Raw genomic sequence first — 12,594 nt, forward strand, 5'->3', positions numbered from 1 at the left:
AATGCATATATCCATTGTGTCAAACACATTTGTACAGATGTTGTCAGGATCTTTTTCAAAATATTTTTTCTACTTGAGCCCTTGGTATCAGCTCCTCTCCTTCCCACATCCTCACGCCATGTCCCCTTGATAATTTATAAATTCTTCTTTTTCTCCCCCCATGCCTTACACAGAATGCTGTCTCCTTTCACCCACTTTTCTGCTGTCAGGGAGGGGGGCCTTACGTCAATTATTGTGATGGATTCCCCTTTACCCTCCACCCCCAACCCCTATCCTTACTCTCCTAGTATTGCTATCCCCCTTATTCGTCCTGAAAGGTTTATCTGTTCTGGATTCGCTGTGTTGCAAGCTCTTATCTGTACCAGTGTACATGCTCTGGTCCAGCCAGATCCCTCAATGCAAGAACATGTTCTACTAACAAAGCACTCTGTGATGTTCACCTTCCCTAACACGATCACTGAAGACAAAATGGGTGTATGAGCAAATGTGGTGAAGAACGCTGATGGTGCTCGGCTATCAAAAGATATAGCATCTGGAGTCTTAAAGGCTTGGAGGATAAACAAGCAGCCATCTAGCTGAGAAGCAACACAGCCCACCAGCCTGTGTGATCATGAGGTGTTTAAGGGTAGGGTATCATGCATCAAAGACCCCAAACAAAAACAAAAAAAAACAAAAAAATCATATCAATGGGAATGAAGGGGAGGGTAGAGTGAAGACCCAAAGCCCATCAGTAGTCAATTGGACACTGTCAGAAGTGCCACAGGAAGAGAAGAGCAAGTCAGGGTGCAGTATAGCACCGACGAAACACACCACCTTCCTCTAGTTCGTTAATGCTCCTCCCACTATCATGACCTCAATTCTATCTTACAAAAAGCCATTGTTTGTAGAGCATATTTCTTTTTGTCTCCTGATCCCTTAATACATTGCAGGTGCTCAAAAATCAACAAGTCAATAAACATGGTTTGTCTGCATAGTATTGGTAGTACAACAAGAGCTTCGCTACTGACAAAAAGGTTGGTGATTCAAATCCACTCCATGGTTACTCAAAGAAACGGCTTAAATCCTTCCCAAAGCCAGTCATTAAAACCCATAGAGCACAGTTCCACCCTGAAACACAAAGAATTGCCCGGAGTCCGAATCAACTCAATAAATAAATATACAGGGCACACACACAAATTTCAGTTACAATTTAAAAAATAAAGATGGACTCCTTTTCTATCCTTGAGTGGCTCATCTTTGGGCTGGAGAAAGAGAAGCTGCTGTAAGAACCTTCACTCAGGAAACACGCTCAGGTAAGCATCGCCATCGTGTGTCCAAAAAGTGTAACTGCAACACCAAATTTGTCAAACATGGGGAGTATAAAATCTAAGGTCCATTTTTCCAAATCTACTCTAGTGAATGTGTCAGTAAAATATTGAATACAATTGTTTACACCAGAAGTTCTCAACCTGTGGGTCGTGACCCCCTGGGGGGGTCTAACGACCCTTTCACAGGGGTCACCCGATTCAAGATTCATAACAGTGGCAAAATTACAGTAATGCAGTAGCAAAGAAAATACTTTATGGTTTGGGGAGGGGGTGTCACCACAATATGCGGAACTGTATTAAAGGGTTGCAGCATTAGGAAAGTTGAGAACCACTGGTTTACACTGTTAATGGTTTCTGATTATGATACTTTAAAATGTAATTTATTTCAAATTAAGTTGTAGAAATCTCTAAGAAAGGCACTAAGTTTTATTTTATTAAATGCTTACCATGCTTTTACCACCCCATCAAAACACAAGCACAAACATATATTACACACACACCCCAATATACACAATGCCAAGCAATGTTTTACTCCATTATTGTTCCTACTGTACATACACTTTACTAGTGATCATTCAGTAGCCCTTCTACGGATGATTTTAAGATAGTCAATGCTGCACATTATGCAGTTCAACTCACTGACTGGATTTCCACTGAGGGTTGCAATGAGTTGGGATCAACTCAGTAACTGTGAGTTTGGTTCTCAATCAGGTTTCAGAGATGGTATATCTTTACAAGAGCAAATAGTCCCATCTTTCTCACTCAGAGCAGCTGGTGGGTGTCTAGGGGCATTAACAGTACGATAGAAGAAACTCTTCCACATTTAAAATGGACTTAAATTTAACTGCATAATTAGACATTCCTGTTATAGTTTTAAATTATTTACATATTCAAGGCAGATTTTAAAAAGCTAATAGTTAAAATCAACCAAAATATTACAAGATGATCAAACATCTGTGAAGGAAGAAAATATGCAGTTAAACAAGTTTTCTTTTTTTAAAGTAATAAATTTTAAGCAAAAAAGTTGGGGTGTTCTTCAACTGTCAACCACGATTTTTATTACACAACAGCAGCCTTAAGGCTGATTTATGGCTTTCCCCTTTTCTGACACTCGCAGTAAAAAGAAGAGCGACCTTTGCACACCTGGATAACATTCACTTGCTTTATGAGTTGTTGATAAAAAGGAGCTTTTCAGTGACTGAAAAGTTTGAGAGTATATTGCTTGCAGAGGCTTAAAGAAACAAGTCAAAAACTCCTGTTGGTAAACATTTATTTGACCAATAGCATTCTTTTATGCAGCACTTGGAATCTCTATGACTATTAATGTCACAAAATAAGAGAATTATAGAATTAAATAATACATTGGGATTATATAGTCTACTTTGACAGGAACAGTCAGAATCTGAAATGAGATTTCTGCATTTCTATTTGTTTGTCATGATCCATTCATTGTTTATTTCTAACTATTTGAGAACATTCTATTATGTTATACCTAGGACATTTGGGTCTATACCTGCCGTCTGCTACATATGTCAATCTCAGTTTCCTTCAGACTCATGTAATCAAACTTTAGAAAATTTCAGTGGCTCATTTATGAACAGACTTAACCAAAATCAAATAGCTTAAAAAGATAGACCAGCAGCCAGAAACGTTCTGTAAAACATATGGCAATTAAGGTCATAAAGTTAACTATTACTGCTATCGTTCAAGTCATCCTAGACAATACATAAACAAATGAAAATGACTGTATCCCAGTAAAACCTTATTTACAAGGACCGAAATGTGAACTGCACATGATTACCATGTTACAATTAATTCATAGATCACAGGATGTCTAAGAAACAGGCATTGAGCCGTATGAAGTTCATAGGCCATTGTTTGCTGATTCATAAGACAGTCTTGAACACCTACATAAAATATGACCTATAGATGCACACAACCTAACTTTGCTCTCATTTCTCCCACTGCTCCATCTTCCACAGCTGAAATTCTAAGTTATTGTCAGAGGAATTTAGTGTAACATAGTAAATATATTTAGAGCTTTAAAAAAGCAAACAACAGCCCAGAAACCAAAAATAAAACCAACTGTGAGAGCCCAGTAAGAGGTGGGAAAGCCTCGTAGGTGTGATCACACTGCAGCTCACCTTCTGTGCTAGTCTGGGTTGACTAGACAAATAAATCCAGATATTAAGAAAGCATTCCAACCCAGTCCAGATCAAGTCCTTAAGTCTGATATCAGTCCTATGTCCAATACCAGTCTCTAATTCCCCTTTAGACTCATGGAACACATGCAATGCCAATGAATGCAGGAAGATCACAGGCCTTGTGGATCCATTGGCAATGGAAGCATCTCAGTGCTGGCAGGAGTCTCCTCATGGCTCCTCCAGCTCCAGGCCTCTCGCTCCATCAGCAAAGCTCCATGTGGCTTGTCATCAGGAATGTCTCAAAGGGAGACAAGCAGAGAGTATATCTGCCCCCAGAGACCTATTTATCTCCTTCACACCTCCAAATGAGGTTATCAAGATGCAACCTGATTGATAGGCTAGACTCCACCCCTTCACAAGTTGAGAGATTATGTAACCGTCACACTTTCTAACCACCCAAGACACTCCAACATGAATTTTGAAAAAGAGTAACATCCTTTCAATACTTTGGGAAAATATAATGTTATTATCATTTATACTTTTAGTGTTTATTGCATAGAATAATCAGTTTTATTCATTCTGATTTGGTTGAGAAAAGGGTAGATGGAGAGTGACTTAAAACTAGAAGGGTGGAGAAGGAAGCCATCCATACATTATCTGCAGTCTTTTCTTATACATACATTTTTGAAACACAATGCATTTGAAAATTGGGGCAATGTATATTTAGCTTCTTATTTGCTGACATTTCTAAATAATGTTAACTAAATTTATTCCATGTTATGAAAACAACCATAAACCAATTTTAATTTTTAATACATACAAAATACAAATATTTTGTTTTATTTTACCAACTCCACATAATTACACTTCCAGAGAAACCTAGCTGGAAAATTAATGCCAGTTTATCATCTAATGAGTTAAAACATTACAAAGTTAAAAACTTTAAATATAAACCACTTAAACATCAATACAACTTCTGAAAATTCTCCTAATTTAATGATTTATTAGAAGAAACACATGTTTATAGGCTGGGAATATGGCTCTTATTGAGAGTGAGAGCTATAGTATACTAGGCACCATTATTAGAAGTACCCAAAATATTCATAAAAATCAAACTCTTTTTAAGTCTGTTTAACATTGAGGAGAAAAAGATAGGAGTTCTTCCTTAAGATTCAACACAAATGCATGAAATGGCATAGGTTGGCACTACATTCTTCTAAGGAAGTCATATAAACAACAATCTAAAAAAGGTCAATGCAAGCTCCAAGTGCTTTAGAACTTACTTCGATGTGGGGATCAATTATAAATTAGTTGCTTGTTGTTCTAATGTCCCCTGACCATCATCAATCTAAAGACATATCTATTAGACATCACTAAATCTCATTACTCTTTATCAATCCTATCAAATCTTGGGCACTTGAGGACACAACTTCTCTCGCCTGCAAGTGCACGGCGGTAAAGACTTCTGGGTACTATGAGACCACGAGCAATTACCTCACTCAGCCGAATGTGCTACAGTCACAGTTAATGTGTGTGACAGCAGGAGGTAGAATAATGTGATTCTAAAACTGTATTAACCACACATACTTTGCTGAATCCAGAGTCCCCAAGAAAGTGCTGCTTTACTCTCCCCAGACTACATAAAATTTTATCAAAATGGATACTGAATATGAAAAACATATGGGTAGCATAATAATATCAGTATCATTCTCTGACAGCCCAAGAATTCTCCACATTCTAAATTAACAATGCTTTCATATACAAGGTCATCATGACATGTATGTTGTGGATTAAGGAACAATACACTATAAAGTATGCTGGCTAGATTTTGAGGACAAGCATCTGATTAACTGTAGCTAAAGTGGATTAGATATGTATTTCTTGAAAACTAGAAAATTCCTTTTTTTTTTTTTTTTTAGGATTTAGGTTAAAAACCAAAATCTTTACTTTTTTAATATTCTCTTCCAACTATAATTTTCCCAGACAACACAGGTGGTGAAAACGAAGCCCACTCATTTCATAACAGGAAGTTTTTAAAATTGTCTGACAATAGTTTTGTTTCTATCAACAAATTCAGGACGCATTTTTGAACATCATGTTCTAATTACACATGTATTGAAACTTTTTTTATAATCCTACTCAACAATGCACAAATAATGCTCTACAACCATTTTACAGAAAAGAAAATCTAAAAAAGAAAAAAGGATTGTAACACAGTATAGCCTAAGAAATTATATAGTACAAGAAAAATATTTTACATTCCATATAATACAGAATTTAAAGTGAAAAAAACTGCCAAATATTTTAGAAAAATATTTAAATCAGATCTAATTTTAATACATAGTATGTGTGGACTATCTGGACCAAAATCAACTAACTTCTATATTGTACTTGAAAGCACAGTACAGCATTTCATGATCTAGAATCCATTACAATTATAAAAAAATCTTTAAAAAACTATCTGACAATATTCAAAGTAAGTTTGTTTTGTTTTAGCATTTTTATCTACTGCAGATTAAATGACTAAATTTTGATATGTAAATTAATACATTTGGAGCTATTCAAAAAACGTTTGCATTTTATTGGCAAACACTTTGATCTTAACATAAAAGTACTCAATCAAAAATTACTGTTGTTGTTTACAGGTACCTTCGAATAGGTTCCAACGTACAGCGATCCCTGCATACAATGAAACAAAGCAGTCCCACACCATCCTTACAGCTATTGCTCTGCTTGACGTCACTACTGCAGCCACTCTGCTAAACATCTCCTTCGGTGTCTTCCTCGTTTTCACTGACCTTTACTTTACCAAGCATTAAACCTTGTCCATGGACTAGTCCCTCTGATAACAGATCCAAAGTATGCCAGTTGGAAGTCTTGCCATCTCACCTCTAAGGATCATTCTGGCTGTACTTTCAAGACTGATTTATTTTTCCTTCTGACAATCGATGGTACTCTCAAAATATTTTGCCAACACCACAACTCACAGGCATCAGTTCTTCTCCATCCTTTCTTATTTGCTGTCTAGATTTCCCAAGCAGATAAGACTACTGAAAATACTATGTCTTGGGTCCAGTTGGCCTTATCCCTTATCCCTCAAAGGTACACTGGAACTCTTTAACACTCTAAGGAGCTCTTGTGCAGCATGTGGGGACACAAGGCAATCCTTCAGTTAGTTTCTTGACTGCTGCTTCCATGAGTTGACTATGTATCCAAGAAAGATGAGTTCCTTAACAACTTCAACCTTCTTTCAATTTATTGTGAAATTCACTCCAGCTGTGAAGATTTTTGTTTTCTTATTGAGTTGTAATTCCTCATGAAGTCTGCCATCTTTGATCTTCACCAGTAAGTGCTTCATGTCCACTTTGCTTTCAGCAAGCAAGGTTGCATCATCTGCATATTGCAGGTCATTAAGGAGTCTTCTCTCGTGCTAATCCTACTTTCTTCTTTATATGATCCAGCGTCTCAGTCAATATGGACAGTATTGAATTAAACAAGCATGTTGAAAGGATACAATCTTTTCCTGATGTTTAACCATGCAGTATACCTTCCTCTGCTAGAAGGAGCTGCTGCATTTTGGTCTATGCTCAGTTTTGCAAGAGCACAATACAGTGCTTTGGAATTCCTGTTCTTCACAGTTTCCTATTCTTCTCAGATATCCAGAGTTTATTCAGGAAAATGTAAGTACACAGCTTTTTGAATTGGCTGTCTTAATGCAACGATATGCCTTAAAGCCATGATTCATCTCCAGCCACCACTGATATCCCTCATTCTACATCCTCTTCAGAATCCAACTTGAATTTAAAAATGGCTCCAACAAAACTTTGCCTGCATGTGATATTAATGATATTGTTAGTTGCTGTTAGGTGCCAGAAGGTCGGTTCCGATTCAAAGCGGGCCTATGGAGTATGCACCATCTCATAACTGTTCGATCCCTGAATCCACTGTGCCAATCCATCTCATTGCGTGCCTTCAAGTTTTTTGCTGCCTCTCCACTTATCAGGCATGATGTCCTTCTCTAGAGAAAGGTCTCTTCTGATAAAGTGTACAAAGGATGTATGATGAAAGAGCACTCTGGCTGTATTTCTTCCCAAATGTGTTTGTCCTTTAGCAGTCCATGGTACTTTCAATATCCTTTGCCAACACAATTGAAAGCAACGATTGTTCTTCGGTTTTCCTTATTCAATGTCTAACTTTCACATGCATATAACTCAGGCAATGGAAAATTACATGGCTTGGGTCACCCTCACCTTAGTCCTCAAAGTAACAACCTGCTTTTCAACACTCTAAAGAGGTCTTGTGGAGCAGATTTACTTATAATCTTTTGACGGATGCTTCCATGAACACTGATTGTGGCTCCAAGCAAGACAAAATCCTTGACATCGTCAGTCTGTTCTCCATTTATCATGTTACCTATGGGTCCATTTGCAAGGATATTGGTCTTCCAGATCCACACCGACAGCTGCAATCCTTGATTTTCATCAGCAAGTGCTTCAAACCTCCTCGCTTTCCCTGAGAAATGTTGTTAGACTGTTAATGTTGTAGATTGTTACTAAGCCTTCTTGTAATCCTGATGCCACATTCATCTTCATGCAGGTTATCATCTCTGATGATTCCGACAGCATATGGCTTGACTAAGTATGGTGAGAGAATATAGTACTGACCTACACCTTTCCTGATTTTAAACTACGCAGTATTCCCTTGTTCTGTTCGCAAAACTGCCTCGATCCATGTACAAGTTCTGCAGGATCTCGATGAAATGTTGTGGAATTCCCATTCTTCTCAAGATTATCCACAGTTTGTTATGGTCCCTACAATCCAATTCCTCGGAATAGTCAATGAAACCCAAGTAAACATCTATCTGGGATTCTCTGCTTTCAGAGTCATGATCCATCTGACATCAGCAGTGACACCCCTTCCCTTGTTCCATGGCCTCTTGTGAATCCAGTCTGAACCTATGGTACTTCACTGTCGATTTACTATTGCAACAGTTGTTGAACAATATTTAGCAACATTTTACTTGCATCTGATATTAATGATATTGTTCTAAAGTAAGAGCATTCTGTTGGGTCGCCTTTCTTCGGAATGGGCACAAATAAGGACCTCTTCCAGTCACTTGGTCAAGTAGCCGTCTTCCAAATTGAGTTTTCTGAAACATTTCAACTGGTATGCTGTCAATTTCTGGTGTCTTATTTTGGCTAATGACTTCAGTGCAGCTTGAACTTTAAAATACTATCAGTATTTTATCATATGCTGCCTCTTAATAACATTGAAAATAACATTGAACATAATTAATTCTTTTTGGTGTAGTGACCTTATTCCATCTTCTTTTGATACATCATATCAATATATCATTCAATATTTTGCATGTAATATCAATATTGCAACTCAAAGCTTGCATTTTTTTCATCAGTCTTTCGGCTTGCTAAATGTTGAGTGTATTCTTCCCTTTTGCTTTTGTACATCACGGTTTTTGCACTCACTCATTGCCATGGTGTCACAGTGACTCATAGTGACCAAGTCTTTTTGACAACTAGATTTTTAAAAGCCACTGGGCAGAGTACAAGTGAGTCTATGTGTTTCTGCGGCTTGTACTCTTGATGGGAGTACACAGTCTCATCTTGCCCGAGGAATGGCTGATGGTTTCAAACGGCTGGTCCTGCAGTTAGCATACGAACCTGTACGTCTTTGCTCACTTCACATATTCTGTCTTCTCTACTAGCTTGCTTTTCAGCACTTCTACTGCATCAATTCGTTCATTTGCTTTAGTTACTCTATGCTCAAGAGTAAGCTCTGGAATCTTTTCTGATACCCACTTCTGGTAGCCTTTTGGTGACCATGGGTGACCTTGGTGATGTGTGAAATCACGGTGGCACAGCCTCGAGCTTCTCTTATCACAGTAAGACACAGGCCTGCACAGTACAGCAAACTGACAGACCCGTGGTTGATCTACACACTAAACAGTCTAAAACGCTGGATTTCTATTTTTCAGAAATAATCTAAGTGTACATGTTTGTAGTCCTTAGGAGTTGGGCTGTGATCCACATGGTCAGCAGTTTGAAACCAACCACAGCTTTGAGGGAGAGAGAATGGAATTTCTATTCTCATAAACAGTTATAGTCTGGGAATCCCACAGAGGGTCAGTATGAATCAGCATTGACTTGATGGCAGTGAGTTTGGCCTTTGGTTTGTAAAATATTTTAATAACATTTTCCAATGAACTTAGTGAAGCTTGAGCGTAGATATAAACACACTGCATACGCATATATATGTAGTGGTGGCATTAAAATAATTTAACACGTTTTGCTCCCCGAATAACTATTTTATACATTAAAAAACTATATGATGAATGGAAGTTTATTATTTCAAACATTTAATACTTATATGAGAACAATAAAAGAGGTATACTGAGCTAGATTAAGCTATTAGGGTGTTAAAATACTAATGAAAATATAAAGAATATATGACATAAACCAATAAATCTATTAGTTAAGATATGTCCATATTGCCGCTTAATTGACATCCTCGTGTGAAATATTCTTTCCCATCTGAGCATCATGGGCTGTGTTATTTATCCATAAACATCTTTTCACTGTAGGCGTAGGATCCCATTTCTTTAGAGAAAGGCCAATTAAATAGCAGTCATTGTGTTTGACATATTAGAAACAGATGACTCCTCTGCTCTAAAAATAGTGTATTCATCTTTGAAAAACCCTTTCCCACTTCCGCTGAACTTACAGTTTGTTCTAACAGTGTTTTTAGCTTTTAGAATACTTTCAGGAACTACACAATTCACTTGTATCTCAGGGGAATGTGGGGTTTACTTTTCCTCTTTATGGCCTATGTTTATTTACTGAAACAAAAATAAGGTTTGGAAAATGCATTCTATCAAAAGTATAACAAGCTTTGTGAAATGAATAAATATTACAGGCACAGTTGTTTCATCTTCTGTACCTATGGAGAGAATGAGCATTACTACAGGGCCTAGAATATGCTGTTGCACAGATGAATGCCACGACAGAGTGAGGAATGTAGATTTTGTAATGTCCACGTTGGGCTCTGCTGCCCACCTTTAGAGAATCCTGGTTACAAGCACCATTTTAAGAATAAGTTCACTGAACTCAAAAAAAATTAAGGTATCAGGTCTGTTGAGCTGGGGTGAACCTGCTGAATCCTACCTACCCTTTTACACACACACACACACACACACACACACGTAGATGCTTTTCTCTAAATGAAGTTTCTTGGGGGGAAAAAGCTTAACTAGGCAAGTTGTTAGCAGGTTTTAATATGTGTATTTAAAGTTTTTTTTGACAATTAGGTTTTGTTTGCTTGTTTTTAATGACAATTAGGTTTTTAAAACCAGTATTTTATTAAGTATAGAGAGAATGCCTAAAATTTGGGCAACATATTCTGTAAACATTTCTTAAGCTGTAGTGCTGAACATGTCAGTTATGAGTAACTACGAAAGGACCATAACACCTGTCTTCTACAGACCCTTATTATAAGGTAGCAAACAACCTGAAATAAAAGAAGAACCACTTCCATCCTTCTTTCAATTAATTTTGGAGATGAGTGTTAGTCACCTAAGTCTAAGCATTCTGTAAGATACCGAAGATGTCATCAGGCTTAAGTATTCTAAAGAAAATGGAAATCATTTGTCAGTAACTTTGAGTTTTTTAATTTATTCTATATGATCTTGATAAAATTAATTTGACCCAAAGCCTTAGAGTACACAAGAATAATTTCTAATCTTTCCATTTATCTTAGAAACTTCTCTACGTTCTTTGTTCCTGGTATCAATGAGAATTAGGCTACATTGCAACTTAATGTGGAACACAGCAGTTGGGAGTCAATTTAGATTTTACAGAAAGAATAGTAAGCAAAACACTACAAACTGACAATTCCATTATCTCAAATATCAGCCTTTTAATGTGTTTTCTCTAAAAAGAAAGTGGGGAAAAACTTATTCTAGTGATATCACGAGTAAGGGGATAGTGGGGGTGGGCACAGGGGAAAGGAGAGAAAGGGGGAACCCATCACAACGTTGGATATATAGCCTACCCCCCAAGGGGACGAATAACAGGAATATGGGTAAAGGGAGACAACAGAAAGTGTAAGCCATGAAATAACAACAACAATATATAAATGATCAAGGATTCACAATGGTAAGGGGGTGGGGGAGGGAGGAGAAAAAAGAGGAGCTGATACCAAGGGCTCAAGTGGAAAGAAAATGTGGAAATGTTGATGGCAACATATGTACAAATATGCTTAACACAACTGAATTATAGGCTGTTACAAGATTTGTTAAGAGTTCCCCAATAAGATGATTAATGATAAAAAGGTGGGGAAAAGTGAGCTTAAATTCATTTATTCATATCTACATATATGTACAAGTGAAATAAATTGGTATCTGGACAAAGCAAGGGAAAGAAAGATATTTAAGATGAGCTCAATTCCTGAGCGTACGGGCATTTCTAAGAAACGACTACAGTCAGTAATATGACAAGCAAAGATAAATTGATCTCAGTGTAAAATGTGTCCTGTGTTGATAGCAGAGAAGGTACTGGTGAGAGCGACTGCAGAGCACAGTGGGAGGCAGAATTCTAGGATAACTCCCTAGTTCCTGTCCTCTGTTGGACCCATTCTCGAGCTGCTACTCTGAAGGACTTTTGTGGATGTAATTAAAGTTCTGAATGTGTTAACTAGGAGATATTTCCCTCAGTGGACTACTCTGACCAGGTAGCCTTTCAAAAGGACTGGGATTTTTTTTCCCCAAGACGTTCGTAAACGGCAGTTTGTGCTGAACTACAACCTGAAAGGTTAGTAGTTCTAAGCCTACCAATGGTGCCACTGGAAGAAAACTCCTGGTGACCTACTGCAAGAAAGAGTACGAGCAAGAAACCTATGAAACAGTGCTACTGTGGAAATCATAGGATCGCCAGAAATTATAAGCACCTCTTCAACACTAGGTTTAATTTTTTTCCAGAAAAAGGAGTTTCAAGCAAAGGATATTTGAAGTATGAAAGGAATGGAGTAGGATAGAGTCTATTGCTACCTGTGGAGACAGAAAAGGATGACAAAGAAAGCAGGCAGCCTCGGGGAAGTGAGAGTGGCTCCCATCTGATAGCCAACAGAGATAT

The 12,594-nt window shown here is 37.5% G+C and overlaps 1 protein-coding gene across 2 annotated transcripts in view; it reads right to left on the reverse strand.

Moving 5' to 3' along the window:
- Nucleotides 1-12,594, reverse strand: part of AFG2A (AAA ATPase AFG2A) — a 325,370-nt gene that overhangs the window by 196,071 nt on the left and 116,705 nt on the right. The window lies entirely within an intron of this gene.

This window comes from Tenrec ecaudatus, chromosome 3, assembly GCF_050624435.1.
Source record: "Tenrec ecaudatus isolate mTenEca1 chromosome 3, mTenEca1.hap1, whole genome shotgun sequence".
Taxonomy (NCBI): Eukaryota; Metazoa; Chordata; class Mammalia; order Afrosoricida; family Tenrecidae; genus Tenrec; species Tenrec ecaudatus.